Consider the following 20533-nt stretch of genomic DNA (forward strand, 5'->3'; position numbering starts at 1 on the left):
GCACTCAAGTCCTACTCCAAACTCCAATTCCTTTGAATATTCAATTAAGCCCCATCCCAGACCCCTATGCCTTCCAATAGTATAAAAAGATGACCTCAAACCTCTTTTATTGCAGCTCATTCTCTCCCAAACTTGCTAGAACTTATTGCATTAAAAAACAGATTTATTTATTTGAAAAGTAGAGAGACAGAGAAAGGAAGAGAGAGAGAAAGAGAAATCTCATCTGCTGGTTCACTCCTCAAATGACTGCAACAGCCAGAGTTTAAGCCAAGAGCCAGGAACTCCATTTGGATCTTCCACATGGTGCCGGGGCCGTAGTACTTGAACAACCTTCTGCTGCTGTCCCAGGCACATTAATAGGTAACTGGATCAGAAGTGCAACAGCCAAGATGCAATTAGGTACTCCTACATGGGATACTGGCATTGAAAGTAGCAGCTTAACCCACTGCACCACAATACCAGCACCAGCATTTATTCCTTGAGCATGTACTTTGTCTTTAAATAAATTTTGCTTTTCTGACCTCCTTCAGCTGTGTCTCTTCCTTGAATTCTTTCTTGTGTGGAGACAAGAACCTGGACCCATTCTAAGCAGGCCCACCCGCAACACTATATAGTGGTGCTAAACAGGATGTCTGACACAATTAGCCAAGCATGATACTTAACATGCTCAACAGCTAGAACAACACAAGCACTGACCAAATAGAAGACACTCTAGAAATTAGACACCAGTACCAGCTACAAATGACCAAGCTACCATACGTCAGCTGTCGCTCCCCCTCTTCATGGAGGAACGACACAGGACCCTGCGCTGTTCTTTTGTCTGCTCAGCCCTCCCCGGGTTTGCTGCTGGTTCTTCCCGGGTTGGCTACCGTCCCTTCCACCTCCGTGGAAGGGCGGTTCCCCCTGGCCACTTTCCCCACTTCCGCAGGGGAGCGGCACACCGCCGGCCGGCTCTCTCAGGGGCTGCACAGGTGTTCCTTCAGATAGATGTTCCCCTTAGATGTTCCTGGTGCATGTTGTCTCTCTCCTCCTTTATAGTCCTCTTCCACCAATCCCAACTCTGCTACCCACACGCCAAGTACGCTGCTCTCCTCCAATCAGGAGCAGGTCCTACAGTTTATTGGTTGAACTGGAGGCAGCTGTGTAGAAGCTGTTTCTCCCTTCTCAGCGCCATATTGTGGGAGAGCAGATGCATAGAATAAGTCTTAATCCGAGTAACTTAGTCTAGGTCCGAGTTGCTCCCCACAGTCAGCCCTGGCATCTGCCCAGAAACACAGCTCTTTAGATGAGAAAGACCTTTTTCTCTGACTCAGTCCCCACAACTGGAAGTAGTTTTTTGGACTTTTGTGCTTGCAGATACCCTTTGAAGTTTATTTTAATCTATTTTAGGAGGTGGAATAAGAGATCATGTGAAGGGGGCTTCAAAAAGATCATGGAAAATGAAATTTAAGAATAAATTGATTTGGTGCCATTTAAAAGAAATCAGTGGATTGGTTTTTCATAATGTGCATTTTTGTGAACTTTTTTTAAAAAAAGATTTATTTATTTATTTGAAAGGCAGAGTTACAGAGAGACAGAGGCAGAGGGAGAGAGGGCTTCCACCCTCTGGTTCACTCTCCAAATGGCTGCATTGCTGGAGGTTGACCCATCTGAAGCCAAGAGTCTGGGGCTTCTTCCAGATCTACCACATGGATGCAGGGTCCATCTTCTACTGCTTTCCAAGGCCATACCAGAGAGCTGGATCAGAAGTGGAGCAGCTGGGACTCAAACCGGAGCCCATAAGGGATGCTGGTGTTGCATGAGGCGTCTTTACCCACTACACCACAGTGCCAGTCCCTCTGTAAACTTTCTGAAGACCACTTGTGCATGGTAAATGAAATATAGGATTTTCTTTGCACTAAACTATGAAAATGTATGTAAAATATACATACATATGAACATAAATATATAAATAAGTGTATGACATGATAATAAAAAGTAAACACAATACAGAAGTAATTTAGAAATTTTATCAGGGTAACCCATGGAAATGGACAAAGAAATCGACAGTTATCCATTTGATTATTTTATTGTTCTACTTTGCTCTCTGGACTAACTTTAAATTCCTGAAAATCTAAGGACAATAAAAAGCTATCCATTTTTATTAGAAAGTATTGCATTTCTACTATTTAGAGCAGAGTAGAAACTCAATAAATTTCTCCATTCTCACTGTTTTTAACTAGTAAACTCATACATACACAAACACAGACACAGTCTTTTAAGAATTTCTACTTCTGGAAGTATAAAAAATTAAATCTTTGACCAATCCTACTGCTGGAAATAAAAACAAAATAATTTAGTAAAAGATATTTTTAAATTTTCACATTTGAAAAATAAAATGAAAGACACAAAAATATCTTCAATGTGCTAGTTCATTCCCCAAGTGTCCCCAGCAGCCAAGATCAGTCCAATAAAAGTCAGAAACCATGAACTTAATCCTGGTCTCCCATGTGAGTGGCAAGGACCCAAGTACCTGACCCATCATCTGCTGCCTTCCAGAGTGCAAATTTGAAAGAATCTAGAATCAAAAGTGGAACCAGGACTCCAACACAGGCACCTCGATTTAGGATGTGGGTATTCCAAGCAGCATCTTGACTGCTACACAAAATGTCCAACCCAGCAAAACATATTTTAAAAATCTATTAAACACACTGATGAACAAGCAAGAAAATATTACATAAAGACATGTAAAAATGAAGTGAAAGTACTTCAAAAATCAAGCCAGTTTTACAAAATCTGATGAATTTGAACTTTGTTTTTCAAGTTTCAAGGTGATCATGACATCAGGAATAAAGCAGCATGGAGTCCATTCAAGGAGAATATAGTAAAAGAGCTTATAACTCCTTCATAGATTTGGTTTCCAGAGGTTACAACTTCACTCTATGAGTAATCTAAAAATATTCCCCTCAGACTCACCCACCAGGAAATCACATACCCACAAATGTGAAACTTGGTTCTATGTAGAAGGGTAAAAAATTCCTCTTTCACTCTCCAAATGGCCCAACAGCTTCTGTCAGATTGATCCGAAGCCAGGAGCTGCAGGAAGAGGCTTAACCTACTACACCACAGCACTTGCCCCAAAAGATGTTTTTCTGATGTTCCATTTTGGGATATTTTTATTGTCACTTCAAGTTTATTAATCTTTTCTTCTTCAAAGTTTAGTTTTCTTTTAATCTCATTTAGCACAGTTTTAATCTAAGACATCATATTTTTTTGCCTGTAAAATTTTTGTTGGTTGGCCGGCTCCGTGGCTCAATAGGCTAATCCTCCACCTGTGGCGCCAGCACTCTGAGTTCTAGTCCTGGTCAGGGCGCCAGATTCTGTCCCAGTTCCTCCTCTTCCGGTCCAGCTCTCTTCTGTGGCCCGGGAGTGCAGTGGAGGATGGCCCAGGTCCTTGGGCCCTGCACCCGCATGGGAGACCAGGAGAAGTACCTGGCTCCTGGCTTCTGATTAGCGCGTTGCACCGGTCGCAGCGCACCGGCCGCGGCAGCCAGTGAGGGGTGAACCGACAGAAAAAGGAAGACCTTTCCCTCTGTCTCTCTCTCTCACTGTCCACTCTGCCTGTTAAAAAAAAAAAAAATCTGTTGGCTTTTCTTTCTTTTGTATCATCTACATCTCTACTTAATTTTTTGAACATATGAAATACTGTTAAAAATAACTGTTTAATGTTTTTGTCTGCCTAATATAGTATCTGTTTCAACTCTGGTTCTGATATGATAGATTAATTTATCACCACATTGTAGGTTATATCTTCCTACTTTTTTGCATGTCTGGCAATTTCTGTTTGGATTCCAAACACCATGAATACTGCCTTTCCTTTATTCCTATGGCTATCTTTGAGTTTTGTTTTGGGGCCTTGTTGAGTTACTGGTAAACAGTTTGAACCTTTCAGGTCTTAATTTTAGGGGAAACCTGAACATCATTCACATGAAGACAAGATTTCCACTTCTTGTCTTCTACTGCCATTCTGTACCAGGCAAGCCTTTCCTGAAGGATATTTGGCAAAATCTCTGGTTTCTACGCTTTGGATGCCACTAACAGCCTCATTAAGCCACGGCATTAAAAAAGTGAATCCAGACAATGACAAATGTCCTCTGGTATAAAATTATTCCAAGTTGAGAACCAGTGATGCAGGGTTAATTTTACCCTACCACTTAGGGCTCTTGCGAATACTCTTTCAAAAGTCCTATGAAGCTTTATGGTCTGAATGGTGGTAAAAGGCTCCATGTGGTACTTGTTCTGTCTAATTCTTTAGCATCACTGGGTTCCCTCACATGCATGTGCTGGTCAGTACTCTGCCGAACGCTTCAGAGGGACACTCCAAACTATTTATTTATTTATTTATTTATTTATTTATTTTTATTGGAAAGGAAGAAAGAACAGACATGGATCTTCCATCTACCAATTCATTCCCCAAATGTTTGCCACAGCTGGAGTTGAGTCAGGCTAAAGCCAGGAGCCTGGAACCCAATACAGGTTTCTCAATTAGACCTGGGATCATCATCTGCTGCCTCCTGGGTATGCATCCACATGAAACCCAGAGGTCTCTCTCAATTCTTTTCCTCTGCCAGTTCCATCTATGTGATCTCCTGAGATCTCCAACTTAATCTTCTCTATTAAGGGAATCTACTGACTCTACTTGGGTCCCTGCTCCCTGTGCTGCAGCACGGAGGTTCTCTCAAAGCAGTAGCTTGGCAGTCAGACTTCACTTTGTTTCTTGTCTCTCAGTGATCGCCAATATCCATTGTTGTGTAATAGCCACTATATTGAAACTATTACTTTTATGTAGATTTTTCAGTTTTTTGGTTATTTTAGATAGGATGATAAATCTGGTCAGAAAAGATGTTAAAGCACCGTTATTGCATCTTTTTTTTTTTTTTAATTTTTGACAGGCAGAGTGGACAGTGAGAGAGAGACAGAGAGAGAGGTCTTCCTTTGCCGTTGGTTCACCCTCCAATGGCCACCACAGCCGGCGCGCTGCGGCTGGCGCACCGCGCTGATCTGAAGCCAGGAGCCAGGTGCTTCTCCTGGTCTCCCATGGGGTGCAGGGCCCAAGCACTTGGGCCATCCTCCACTGCACTCCCTGGCCACAGCAGAGAGCTGGCCTGGAAGAGGGGCAACTGGGACAGAATCCGGCGCCCGACCAGGACTAGAACCTTGTGTGCCGGCGCTGCAAGGTAGAGGATTAGCCTATTGAGCCACGGCGCCGGCCGCATCTTGGTTTTTTAAAATGATATAATTGATAGAAAACTAAAAAATTATAGATAAATACAAATCACTGAGAAGTAATCATTATTGACATTTTTATAGGCTTCCTTTCATTGGTCGAGACTATCATTCTCATTGAACCCTCACTAGTACTAGTAGTATAATATAAAAATATTTTGTTCATTTGATAAGTAAAAATAGTACCTATATTTTATTTTAAACTTTTGCATGTATTTATTCACTAGTTGAAGTTGGATTTTTATGTTATTATATTATTTACGAGCTGTATGAACTCTTAATACATTGAAGATACTAACCCTTTTTTTAACTTATTTAATAAATATAAATTTCCAAAGTACAAATTTTGGGTTATAGCAGTTCTTCCCCCCCAACTACCCTCCCACCTGCAAATCATCCCAACTCCCACTTCCTCTCCCATCGCATTCTTCATTAAGACTCATTTTCAATTATCTTTATATAGAGAAGATCAACCTTATACTAAGTAAAGATTTCAACAGTTTGCACCCACAAGACACACAAAGTATAAAGTACTGTTTTAGTAGTAGTTTTACCATTCATTCTCATAGTACAATACATTAAGGTCAGAGATCCTACACGGGAAGAAAGTGCACAGTGACTCCTGTTGTTGATTTAACAATTGACACTCTTATTTATGACGTCAGTAATCACCCGAGGCTCTTGGAAGCCTCTTGAGTTCACCAACTCCGATCTTATTTAGACAAGGCCACTGTCAAAGTGGAAGTTCTCTCCTCCCTTCAGAGAAAGGTACCTCCTTCTTTGATGGCCCGTTCTTTCTGCTGGGATCTCACAGAGATCTTTCATTTAGGTCATTTCTTGCCACAGTGTCTTGACTTTCCATGCCTGAAATACTCTCATGGGATTTTTTAACCAGAACTGAATGCCTTAAGTGCTGATTCTAAGGCCAGAGTGCTATTTAGGGCATTTGTCATTCTATGAGTCTGCTGTATATCCTGCTTCCCATGCTGGATCATTCCCTCCTCTTTAATTCTATCAATTATTATTAACAGACTATCACAGGTTTTATTAGTAGGCCAGCTGATTTTAAAAAAATATACTTAAAAACTAAAATTTGAAACTCTCTAAAATATCCATGAGAGAAAACTGGATATAATGTCTAAACCACTATGTGGCTCCAGCTGTGAAAAGACAGGCAGATCAAAGGAATAGAATAGGAAATCCAGAGGTTCAGTGAATTTTAGTACTAGGAGATGTGAATGATGTCTCAAATACTTGGAGAAAATATAAACTATTCATGAATTGAGTTAGGTAATTATCTTTATACAGTGAAGTTGGATTCATAACATGTACCCTATAGAAAGGGTACATTAAAGTGGGTTAAAAATTTTTAATTTTTAAAAATAGGAAAACATAGAAGAAATCTTTTGTGAACTGGGACTAGAAAGGGTTACTTCAAGATAAAAAAATCCATACCCCATCCAAGAAAGCATGGGCAAATGCTACTACATGAAAAACAAATTTCTATATGGCAAAAAATATATAAAACACACAAAACAAAAAAGTAAACTTATGAAATATATTTTCCACCTATATCAAAATTAATTTTGGTTATATATAGAGTTTCCCAATAAGACTAAGAAAAAGAGCTGCAAGTGAATGTTCACATAACGGTACAAACAATAAAGAAAGGGCATACATTTTGTAAAACATGTAAGTATTTCCAAACTTCCTGCATAACAGGATATTTAAAATAAATGTCCAGTGAGAAACTGGTTTTTTTAAGATAAAATTCAAAAAGTTACCTAACGCTGATGAAAGAGGTGCACACCTACATTGCCAGTGAAAAAGTGATTTAGTCCAATTCCTACGATAGATAATTTTGTAATATCTGCCAATACTTTTCCACCAAGAATTTCCTTCTTCAGAATTTATTTTTTAATACACTTGCACATATGAGATTTGACTTATGTAAAAGGCAGTTCACTGCAACATTTTCATTACATCATTGGACTGGAAACAATCTGAATGTTCACTCACACAATGGGAGTTTATGCAAGTATAAATAATGAGCAAGTCCTATCTCAGAAAGAATGTTGAACAATCTCTCAGATATATTTTAACATTAGAAAATGAATAATTGTTGGGACTGGCACTGTGGCATAGCAGGTAAAGCCACCATCTGCAGCCCTGTCATCCTAGATGAGTGCCAGTTCAAATCCCAGCTGCTCCACTTCTGATCCAACTCCCTGCTATGGCCTGGGAAAGCAGTAGAAGATGGCCCAAGTGCTTGGGACCCACATGGGAGACGCATAAGAAGCTCCCAGATCCTGGCTGTGGATTGGCCCAGCTCGAGCAATTGCAGCCATGTGGGGAGTGAACCAGCAGATGAAAGACCTCTCTCTCTTTCTTTCTTTCTTTCTTTCTTTCTTTCTTTCTTTCTTTCTTTCTTTCTTTCTTTTGACAGGCAGAGTTAGACAGTGAGAGAGAGAGAGAGACAGAGAGAAAGGTCTTCCTTTTTCTGTTGGTTCACCCCGCAAGTGGCCTCTGTGGCCAGTGCGCTGCGCCGATCCGAAGCCAGGAGCCAGGTGCTTCCTCCTGGTCTCCCATGCAGGTGCAGGGCCCAAGCACTTGGGCCATCCACCACTGCACTCCTGGGCCACAGCGGAGAGCTAGATTGGAAGAGGAGCAACCGGAACAGAACCAGCGCCCCAGCCGGGACTAGAACCTGGGGTGCCAGTACCGCAGGCAGAGGATTAGCCTAGTGAGCTGCGGCGCTGGCCCTCTCTCTCTCTTTCTCTCTCTCCTCTCTCTGCCTCTGCCTCTCTGTAATTCTGCCTCTCAAATAAATAAATAAATCTCTTTTTTTTAAAAAAGTGAATAATTGTTTAAAATAAGGGAAATTCAAATTACATTCAAGAGAACTTCAAGAAGTTTGGAAAAGTAGAATTAAAAGATTAAAATAAAAAGCCTAAGCTTTGTTTCTCAACATAAACTCCATCATCTTCCAGTGATCATACCAAATGTTTAGTTCACACTTTAAGAACTGAGGGTCAGAACCAGCAATGTGGCTCAGCAGGTTAATGCCCTGGCCTGAAGCGCCGGCATCCCGTATGGGCGCCGGTTCCAGAACTAGCTGCTCCACTTCCAATCCTGCTCTCTGCTGTGGCCTGGGAAAGCAGTAGAAGATGGCCCAAGTCCTTGGGCCCCTACACCCACCTGGGAGACCTGGAAGAAGCTCCTGGCTCCTGGCTTCAGATCGGGGCAGCTCTGGCAGTTGTGACCAACTGGGGAGTGAACCAGCGGATGGAGAACCTCTTTCTCTGTCTCTTCTCTCTGTGTAGCTCTGACTTTCAAATGAATGAATAAATCTTAAAAAAAAAAAAGAAGAAGAAGAAGCACTGAGGGTCCTGGGACTTTAACTATGTCAATGCAGTCATTTTACATATTCGATGAAGAAAAATGGGTGTCTTTACAAGAATTTGGGGGAATAGAAGACAAAGTTAGATGGAGTCATACTAGGACTGTAAAGTGGATACCCAAAACTCTTGCACAGCTGTCCTTGTTTGGTGACAGGAAAGAGCAGTGGCATGATTGCAGTGGATGAGGACTCTGGTGAGGCTTTCCTGGGCATTTTTTACTTTGGGTAGCTCTCAAAATATTCCCACAATAAGATGTTATCAAACAGACAGGCAAAACCAGGTCTTTCATCTGCATATTCACTCTCCCAAAAGTCTGCAACAGCCAGACTGAAACCTAGATCCTGGAATTCCTCCCTGTTCTCCCACGTAGGTGGCAGAATCCCAAGTAGCTGAGCCATTACCTTCTGCCTTCCATGGTGTACATTGTAGGAAGTTAGATTGGAATCAGAACAGGAACTCAAACCTAGGCACTCCAGTATGAGATGTTAGTATCTTAACTGCTAAGCCAAGCACCCACCTCACTAAATGGAAATGTAAAATATTGTAATAAATGTTTATAAATTTCTAAAATAATGTTATTTAAAATAATAAACAATCAATGAAAATAATAAATAATATAAATAATATAAATATTTAACAATATAATAAATAAATAAAATGATAATAAAAATAATGTTATAAAAATAATGTTATAAATGATGCTATAAATAATGCTATAAAAATGTTATAAACAATGTAAATAAAATTTAGATATAATATGAACAAATCCCTAGCCTACTAAATCTGCATCAGGAAGATGATTATTCCAAATCATTTAAGAAATCAGTAGCTTAAAATCCACATATAAAAAATACACGTGAAGGTTTATACTCATGAGCTCTACCAAAATCCATGTTAAATAACTCCAATTTCGCACAAACTCTTAGAGGGAAAGAAATAATTTCCTACAGTCTTTAAGGATAGTATATCTTGACATCTAAACTAGAGTAGCAAGAAAGAGAAAAGTAGGAGCCTGAATTGAACTAAGCCTCTGCCTGCAGCACCAGCATCCCCTGTGGGTGCTGGTTTGTGTCCCAGCTGCTCTTCTTCCCATCCAGCTCTCTGCTATGGGAGGGGAAAGCAGGGGAAGATGGCCCAAGTGCTTGGGCCTCTGCACCCACATGGGAGACCGGGAAGAAGCACCTGGCTCCTGGCTTTGGATTTGGGTTGAATTCCTGGCTCTGACTTTGGCTTACCCTGACCCAAGTTGTTGTGGGTATTTGGGAAGTGAAGCAGCAAATATGAGCACTTCCTCCATATTCTGAGGCACACACATGAGAAACTTACACATATTATGCCCTCTTTCACCCATCTGGATAAGGACACCATTTTTGGCAGTGGTGGGAATCAAGTTTCCAAAGTTGGTGGCAGGATACAGAAATCAACTCAAAATGAACTAATGACTCAAGCATATCAGACCTTAAACTGTAAAACCACTAGAAGAAACCATAAGAGAAAGGCTCCATGACATGGGTCTACCCAGTGATATTTTGGGAGATGAATCTGAAAATATAAGAGAGAAGGGCAAATGAAATACATCAAACTGAAAAGCTTCTGCACAACAAAAGAAAAAAGTCATCAGTGTTAAAAGAAAACATGCAGAATGGGGAATATTCTAAAACATATATTCGATAAAGGTTTAATATCCAATATAAGTAAGAAATTCAAACAAATCAGTAGGCAGAAAACAGTCCAATTTTAGAAAGGTCAAAAAACCTGAACAGACATTTCTCACAAGAAGATAGACAGGGGTTGGCATTGTGGCACAGTTTAGCTATCAACAATCTTCTGTCTGAATTAATTTGCCTATTGGAAAAACATAAACATAAGAATTTTATTTTCTGAGGTGGGTGTTGTGGTACAGCTGGTTAAGCTGCAGCCTGTGATGCAGGCATCCCATAAGGGTGCCAGTTCAAGTCTTCGGTGCTCCACTTCAGATCCAGCTCCTTGCTAATGGCCTGGGGGGCTTGTCTAAATATGATCAGAGTCGATGAACTCAGGGGGCTTCCATAGCCTTGGCAGCTCATGACAAGAGCCTAGGGTGATTACTGAGGCCATAAACAAGAGTGTCAATTTGTTAAGTCAACAACAGGAGTCACTGTGCACTTACTCCTCATGTAGAATCTTTGTCCTTAGTGTGCTGTACATTGAGATTTAATGCTATAACTAGTACTCAAACAGTATTTTCACTTTATGTTTCTGTGTGGGAGCAAACTGTTGAAATCTTTACTTAATGAATGCTAAACTGATCTTCTGCATATAAAGAGAATCAAAAATGAATCTTGATGTGAATGGAAGGGGAGAGGGAGTGGGAAAGGGGAGAGTTGCGGGTGGGAGGGACGTTATGGGGGGGGGGAAGCTATTGTATCCATAAGCTGTACTTTGGAAATTTATATTCATTAAATAAAAGTTAAAAAAAGAAATACTGATCATATTCTTAGAATTGTATGTTTTAACTATATGGCATCTGTTCTTTTTATATTAATAAAATAAATTATTTTTTTTTTTTTTTTTTTTTTTTTTTTTTTTTTTTTGGACAGGCAGAGTGGACAGTGAGAGAGAGAGACAGAGAGAGAAAGGTCTTCCTTTGCCGCTGGTTCACCCTCCAATGGCCGCCGCTGCAGCCGGCGCACCGCGCTGATCCTGGCAGGAGCCAGGAGCCAGGTGCTTTTCCTGGTCTCCCATGGGGTGCAGGGCCCAAGCACCTGGGCCATCCTCCACTGCACTCCCTGGCCATAGCAGAGAGCTGGCCTGGAAGAGGGGCAACCGGGACAGAATCCGGCGCCCCAACCGGGACTAGAACCCGGTGTGCCGGCGCCGCAAGGTGGAGGATTAGCCTATTGAGCCACGGCGCCGGCTTTAAATTATTAAAATATTAAAAAAAGATGGCCCAAGTGGTTGGGACCCTGCCACTCATGTAGGAGATTTGGAAGAAGCCCCTGCTTTTGGCTTCAACATGGCTCAGCCCTGGCTGTGGTGGCCACTTGGGAAGTGAACCAACAGATGAAAGATTTTCTTCTCCCTCAGTCTCTCCTTCTCTCCCTGTAAGTTGGCCTTTCAAATAAATAAATAAATATTTTAATATATAAAAGAGAACAAATTTCATATGTACAGTTTTAAGAGCATAATGATACTTCTTACCCTACTTAAATTTCATGTATTTCATATGTACAGTTTTAAGAGCATAATGATACTTCTTACCCTACTCTCCCTTCCACCTTCCCTCCATGTCTTCCTATTTTTCCTTTAATTTTAGTAATAGCATACTTTCAATTTTCTTTATAATTACAAACTTAATCCTCCACTAAATAAAGATTTTAACAAGTAGTAAGTAGAAAAACCACTGTTCCTCAAGAGCATAGACATGAGCTATAAACAATAATCTAATGTCAAAATGTCAATTTTGCTCATATACATTATAGTTTTTTCATACTCTAGTTACCAGAAATCTTGGAAAACCCATGATGTTTATCTTTTTAAGACTGGTTTATTTCATTAAGCATAATGGTCTACAGTTGTGCATATTTTGTTACAAAAGAAAGGATTTCATTCTTCTTTATGGCTGTGTAGTATTCCATTTGTGTGTGTGTGTGTGTGTGACCATAATTTTTTTTCAAGATTTTATTTATTCATTTTAGAGATAGAGTTACAGGCAGGGAGAGAAAGGTCTTCCATACGCTAGCTCATTCTCCAAATGGCCACAACAACCAGAGCTGGGCTGATCTGAAGTCAGGAAACAGGAGTTTTTCTAGGTCTCCTACAAGGGTGCAGGGGTCCAAGCCCTTGGGCCATTGTCTACTGCCTTTCTAGGCTATAAGCAAAGAGCAGGATAGGAAGAGGAGCAGCCAGAACATGAACCAGAGCCCATATATGATGCCGGCACTACAGGTGGAGGCTTAGCCTACTATGCCACAGTGCCAGCTCCTATACCATAATTTATTTATCTAGTCATCAGTTGATGGACATCAGGGTTGATTCTATATCTTAGCTATTGTGAATTGAGCTACTATAAACATTGGGGTACAGATAACTCTTTCATATTCCTATTTCATTTCATTTGAGTAATTCTCAGAAGTACGATGGCTGGGTCAGATGGCAGATCTATTTTCAGATGCACAAGATCACTAACCATCAGGGAAATGCAAAAAAAATGACAATGAGGGACTGGCATTGTGGTGTAGAGAGTAAAGTCACTGTCTGCAATGCCAGCATCCATATGGGCATCAGTTCATATCCCAGCTGCTCCACTCCCTATCCAGTGCCCAGTTAATGGTCTGGGGAAAGTGCTTGAGCCCTTATAACCATATGGGAGACCAGGAAGAAGTTCACATGGGAGACCTGGAAGAAATTTCTGGCTCCTGGCTTTAGCTTGCCTTAGACCTTGCCATTGCAGTCATTTGAGGAGTGAACCAGTGCATGGAAGATCTCTCTCTCTCTCTCTTTTCTCTGTAACTCTTTCAAATAAATAAAGAACTATTTTTTCAAATACACACACACACATACACACAAATGATGTTTCACCTCACTCCAGTTAGAATGGCTATCATCCAAAAATAAAAAAATAACAAATGTTGGCAAGGATACAGAGAAAAAGGTACCCTATTGCATTGTTGGTGGAAATGTAAATTCGTACAACCATTATGGAAGACAGTATGGAGATTCCTCAGAAATAAAGAATCTTTTTTAAGAAAGAAGATAGACAAAATGCCAACAGTTATATGAAAAAATGCTCAGCATCACTTAGCCTCTGAGATATGCAAATAAAAAACTCTAATGAGATTTCCCCTCACTCTTGGTAGTATGGATATTATCAAAAGGATAACTTTTGGTGAAAATGTGTAGGAGAGGGAAACCTTGTTCATATTTAGGGGGAAATGTAAAAAACAGCCATTTTGGAGAATAGTGTAGGAGTCCCTCAAAAAATAAAATATAAATATATCCAATGGTGGGTTAGCTGGATCATCTGGTAGTTTCTCTTATTATTTTGAATAACTTCCATAATGGTTGCATTAATTTTCGTTCCCATCAACATTATATAAGAATTCTCTTTTTTCTGTATCCTCCTCAGTATTAGTTATATTTTAATCTAAAATGAGATTATATGTTCTTATGAGCCTAATTTTTCACCTAACTGATAATTAGTGATATTGAACATTTTTCATATTCTTGATGGTCATCTGTAAACCTTATTTTGAGAAATGTCTATTCAGATCATTTGTCCATTTTAATCCAATTATTTGCTTTTTTTACTGTTGACATTTTTAATTCCTTGTGTCTTCTGTATATTAATCCCTTCTTGGTAGGTTGGTTTGCAAATTCTCTCCCATTCTGCAAGTATCTTTTCATTCTGTTGATTGAAGTGAAGAGATATCTATCACCTCATGTTTTACAACAGTATTCATAGTAGCCAAGATATGGAATCAACTGAGGTGTCCAGATGGATGGATACAGAAGATATGGTACATACGCACAATAGAATATTATTCAGTCTTTACAAAGAAGAAAATTCTGACATTGGTAACAAGACAAATGAATCTGGATAGCATTCTTTTAATGAAGTAAACTAGGCACAGAAAGAATAAGACTGCATGATCTCACTTACATTTAGACTACAAGCTAAGCCTTCTGTGGTATGTGATAAAAAAAATGAGACTGATCCTTGGGAAAGATGTGAGTAACAGAGCTCCAAACACGTGTCTGTGAGTGTCGTGAAATTGAAGGCACAACTGAGCATATGACTCAAGAACAGAATATGTTTTCTCTTTTTTATTGGAGAGAAAAAGCAAGAATATGGCATTGATATCTATCTCATATACATACAAACAAGTTGCATTTAAGGCCCATGTCTCCATGCTTCTCTGCAAACTTTTTCTAGTGCTCCAGGAATCTGTGTGCTCCATGTACCATGTGGTATTTAACACTCGAAAGGAAAGACTTCAAATAAGACACAGAAAACTATAGATAAATACTCTGCTTGGCCCATCCATTAAGGAAAAATTCTGAGGCAAAATGTAAACGATTTATCAAATCACCCCAAGTAGGATTCAGACCAGTTGGACATACTATTAATCCACACATTAATTCACAATTCATTGATTTTTCTCCCTTCTCTGTTTCATGTCCCCACTCCATCACTGGTACTTTCTGAGATCATTTCCAAATAAACTACCTGTACCACCACTCCCCCTCCCCAAAATTCGAGAAGCAAAGGGAGTAAAGCAATCTCAAGAGAAGTCTGGAGCTCTGTGCTTAGTTTCCCCAGTGTGTATATGGTTGTTTGACACAGTTGTCTATGCCCACGCAGGATCCTTAAAGAAATGGGCTATCCCTTAGTGTTTCACGACTGAGCCCTGCCTCACACTAACATATGAATTAATAAGGTATATAAAACAGCAGTGGCATTTATTTAGATGTGCTGTCTTGTGTAGGACATACCCAAATATGAGTATGCATAGTATGTGTGTGCAGAGCCTGAAAAAGCTGTTATAAATCAGTAAGGAAAATATAAGCAATCTAATAGAAAATTGGCAAAAGACATGAGCAGGCACTTTACAAAAGAGGAAAATATCTAAGATATGAAAAGGTGTTCAATCTCATTAGTAATTAGAAAAATGTGGATTTAAACTGTAACAAAATTCTATTTCACCTATATTAGTTTGGCAAAACTAAACCTTAACAAGTGTTTGAGAGGCAATCTGCACAATGTGAGCACTCCTGGTAGAAACATTTTTCATTATAAGTTAAAATCAAAGATACTAACACCTTAACATCCAGAATTCTAATTTTGGCTGGAGACCCTCACATATGAGCATTATGCCTATTGTGGAGTGGGCGTTTGGCCTAGTGGTTAAGACACTTCTAACTTCCTGCTAGTGCACATTCTGGAAGGCAGTAGATAATACTCCAAGTACTTGGGTTCCGACTATCCATGTGGAGACTCAGCTTGAGTTCTTAGTTCATGGTATCAGCTGGCTCTATTCCAGCTGTTCTGTATGTTGCATGCATTAGGGGAGTAAACCAGAACACAAAAGATCTCTCTGTGTCTCTCTCTGTCTCTTTGTCTTTCAAATTCAATGAAAATAAGTAAAGAAAAGCTTAAAGAATAATTTAAAGCAAAACAAAAGAATGTTCATTGAAAGCAAATTTTAGTGCCAAGGAGCTAAAATTAGATTATGTCATCTAACAGCAGGAAAATCAGGAATGTGAAAATGATGCTCCAGGACCAACCTCATCTCTGGTAAAGGACCTAGAAGGTTTCATTCGCTCTGGCCTTCCTCCCCAGATTGAGGAATCCGGAAGGCCAATGCTAGATACATGCTCCATCCCCATATCTGCTCAGGAGAAATGGCATTTCACAGCCTCCCCAAGACTGTTGGTGTTGCCCTTGCTGGTATTTGCTCATGTCCGAACTAAAGTATACCGTACTACTTAATAACCTAAGGAATGACCAAGGAGTGACTACTGGCAAGGGCCAGGAGACTTGGCATGGACAGAACTTGAAAGTTCAGACTAGAGTGTATACCTATGTTCAGTGAGAACACAAAGGAGACAAGTTGTGAGGAGCCAGGAGCAGGTGGCAATACTCTTATTTCTCAATATTTTTGTTGCACACAGTAAAGGACTCTGAGAATTCTGGTCTTTCAAATCCTCTGAAGGTATAAAGCCCCAGAAGTAGGATATAAAGCTTTATTTAAGACATTAGCTTGTCTGGTACATTTTAAATATTTGGTTGTGTGATATGGAAGCCTCAGTTTGAACCTTTGCCCCAGGCCCTGCAAAAATTGCAACAGGTCTGATTATGGGAACCAAGAGACACTTAGATGGTGATTATGTTTATTTTACTCATTCTGTATGACACAAACTACATAATGGTCACATTAATGGAACAAATAGAAATATATAAATGCTAGAAAATAATAGGAGCATATAAGATCACTCACGATAAGGAATCTAAATGTTTTCATCTCCATGGACAGCTCTCCAATCTTTTTATCACAACCCTTAAGAAAATAAACATCGGTGGGTAATTACATATGAAAATAAGCACTGTGCATTATCTGTACAGCTTTTATTGCATATTAGACACTGTGTTGAAATCTCATCATATTCAAATTCAAATGCCAAAATACTGAACCATTAGTCAAGGAATGTGAAATAACATTGATAAATCGAGGCTCTATTTCACCAATTTTAGAATTTTCAAAATCACATGGTCCTTTAAAATTCTATTTGCCCACACTGCTTTTCCTATCTAACATCCCCATTACCTTTTATGAAAGAAATAACTTTTTTACTATAGATTTCAGTTTCAGTAGCCCTTTTTATACTTAATGTAAATGCGTTTAAAAATTCCCAGTGCCATTCTAAATCTTGGGTTGTGTTGCAGAAAAATAAAACTGCAAAGTGATTCTCCAAGTTCTAAAAATATGAAATCCATCTATCAATCTAAAACACGAGATCGAGGTACAAATGAATGGTAAATATGGCTGTGCATTTACCAAGGAAAACACAAGAGAAAGAAAAAAGGAAATAATATATCTTCTGACATTGGAAGGGATTTATAAAAATCATATAGTCACGGTCCGGCACCGCGGCTCAATAGGCTAATCCTCCGCCTAGCGGCTCCGGCACACCGGGTTCTAGTCCCGGTCAGGGCACCAGATTCTGTCCTGGTTGCCCCCCTTCCAGGCCAGCTCTCTGCTGAGGCCTGGGAATGCAGTGAAGGATGGCCCAAGTGGGCCCTGCACCCAATGGGAGACCAGGAGAAGCACTTGGCTCCTGGCTCCTGCCTTCAGATAGGTGTGGTGCACCGGCTGCAGCACGCCGGCCGCGGCGGCCATTGGAGGGTGAACCAACGGCAAAGGAAGACCTTTCTCTCTCTCTCTCTCCCTCTTCTCTCTCTCTCTCTCACTGTCCACTCTGCCTGTAAAAAAAAAAAATCATATAGTCACAACTCAGCACTTGACGTTCACTCATCCTCTGCCTCCATCTAGAAGTTTAATTATTGCAGAGACTTACAAGTATAACAATTGGGACACTTAGTAGGTGCTCAATGGTAGATATCTTGAATTAAGGAATCATACAAATATTGTTTCTTAATTGGCTCACATGCTGGTCTTTTTTATCATCCTCTTTTTTTCTTTTTAGTTTATGAGCTAATTAATTAATTTATTAACTAGTTTATTAACTAGTGCTTCTTAGAGCTACCAAATCACTTAATTCTTGTTTTGAGGTTTCCTTCCTGTTTTTCCACTTACAGACCTTTGGTACACAAAAGTTCAGAGAGCTTAAAAAAATAAATATCAATCCTGATAGTACAGTTATGAGCATCACCACAATTTCCTTTTTATATAATTAGTATAGTTTAATATATCTATTTCATTAAAATTTCATTAAAATCATCTTAAATTTGATCTCTCGTTCTCAATGATTTCACTTAGTGGGCCAAATCTGAATCAAGTTTTATGTTGAAAGAACAAATAACAATTTGTATTATGAAATGGACCTCATAACATCTAGCTTGCTTTAAATTTTTGCTGTTCTTAATTTTGAGTTAAGGTTCTTCTGAAATGTTAAACTGTCAAGAAGGTAAAAACAGAAAGAGGCTGTTTGAGAAAGAAGAGGGGATAAAGCTGAAAGGAAAATTAGAACTAAGAAAAGAAAAATGATTATGAAGTTATCAGTATTATATTACTATGAGTCAAAGTTTAGAAAAACAATACATGCTTCACTCTTTTGTAAATACATGCATAGCAGTATCCTATTCTGGCAGACTCGAAATATAGGGTAAGTAATTAACCTTCAGATTGTCAGAACTGATACTCAGTCATCGTCACTGTGTCTCTGGTGGTATAAACCCCAAAGGAAAACATAATTCTTGTTGCTGTCACTCTCATTTGTGGCCCCAAATCACATAGAGAAAGTTTTTGTTGTTTCTTTTCAATGCACAATGCTGTCTATGAAATTTTTTTCTGCAGAATAATAAGCCAGCTGAAATGTATTCTGAAAGATAACATTTCAGGGTCCAGATTCAGGTATCACATTATTGCATATTTGCTGATCAGTTGAGACATTTTCTACATTCTTGTTGTTGGTCGACGCATATTCAAAATAATTATCATGGGATTTTTGGGAATACCATGATGATAAATGATCTCCAGCAACAAGTTACAAGTTCTCAAGTTTCATCTCTTACCTTACGTATTTCAGTTTCACTTGATAAATAACATTTCATGATTTCTCAAATTATGTATCGAAGTATAGAATGGGTAAATAAGGGCAATCCGACTTAATGGAAATAAGCCATCAGTTTGGACAAGAAATTTTAACATATTTATGTTGTTTCCTTAATATATGTATCAATGACGGATAACTATTTTCTCTATAGACTTCATGAATTTTCTTAGTACATCTCATTTTCTTCATTTTAACTGGCTTTTGATCCAGTTGTGATCCTTTGTGTGTGTGTGTATGTGTGTGTGTGTATATATATATATGGTGCTATTAATTAGATTAAGATTACTAGTACAATCCTTCTCGCTTTGTCTTACTCATTAATATATTCAAAGTGATTAAGCTAGAATAAATCAGCATGAAAAAGCCTTATTTCTTAGGGCCACTGTGTCTACCTCTATAGAGTCAATAATGTATTAATAGTGAATCTAACAGACTTTGTGCCTAAATACTAGTTCTCTTACTTCATTCAGAGACAACATATGAAAGGTTTATTCACTTTTCACTAAATATTTAAGTCTATATTTGGTTATTTTATTAAGTTATGTTCCCATCTTATGACATTTCATACAAAATGACCCCAACAAGAGATATACAACCACAAAAGAAAGTGAAGGTTTAGTAATAAATCCAATATGAATTATTTTTAAGATTTTAGATAGCAGGCAACATTTTAAAATTTTATTTCTTCTTTGGAAGATAACAAGAGCCACATATTCGATTCAAAAAAATGATTTGAGGGTAAGAAAAGGCTTGTTTTATCTTGCCTGAGTAATAGATTTTTTTTCTTTTGCTGAATTCTCTGCGTGAATAACAAGAGTGGCAGCCATTTTCTCCCAGCTCAACATCAAAACCCCTTTCATCTGCTGTCTAAATGCAAACAAAGCAAACCTTCCACCAGGCCTTTCTTTCCAGATAAATTAAAACTCTCATGTCCTGGGGCCTAAATCAAGCCTACAGGCCTTCCCTAGATAAATCCGCTCTCAACCTGAAATCTTCTTGCCACACGTGCTCCTTGTAAGATAATTTTGCAGTAGCTAATCAATAATGCAACAGTAAATTGCATTTAAATAAACATTAGCAGCCCCTCTTAATGAATAAAACCTCATCTGCAATTTGTCAAAGTCAGAAATACTGGACTCTTTTGATATTCATTAGAATATTGGAAATTGGAGCTTTGACAGGTTTTATGTACATTGCAATTACCACTGTGTGTGTGTGTGTGTGCACTAAAAAGAAGGCTTACTTTTATACATTCCAGACTGAATATAGTAGAGCGTACAGCAGGTTTCTAGACTAAAATTCATATGTCTGCTACCACCCTGGTTAAAAATATATTGAGATAATCCTGCTTTCCATTGCAAATTATGAGGCAACCAACTTGTATGTACCTCATTTGAATTTTCTGACTTTGGATGAAAAAAACGTAGAAATCTGTATTCTGAAATGAAGAAGAGGAAAACTACTTGATTTGATATTGCATGTATTTTTTTGTATTTCAGTTAAGAAAGTCATTATTGGTAAGGAAATTGGAAGAAATTATGAAAGTTAAAAAGAACCATTGAAATTCAAGCCTAATATTTTAAATTTATGAA

The sequence above is a fragment of the Oryctolagus cuniculus genome, chromosome 6, assembly GCF_964237555.1.
Source record: "Oryctolagus cuniculus chromosome 6, mOryCun1.1, whole genome shotgun sequence".
Taxonomy (NCBI): Eukaryota; Metazoa; Chordata; class Mammalia; order Lagomorpha; family Leporidae; genus Oryctolagus; species Oryctolagus cuniculus.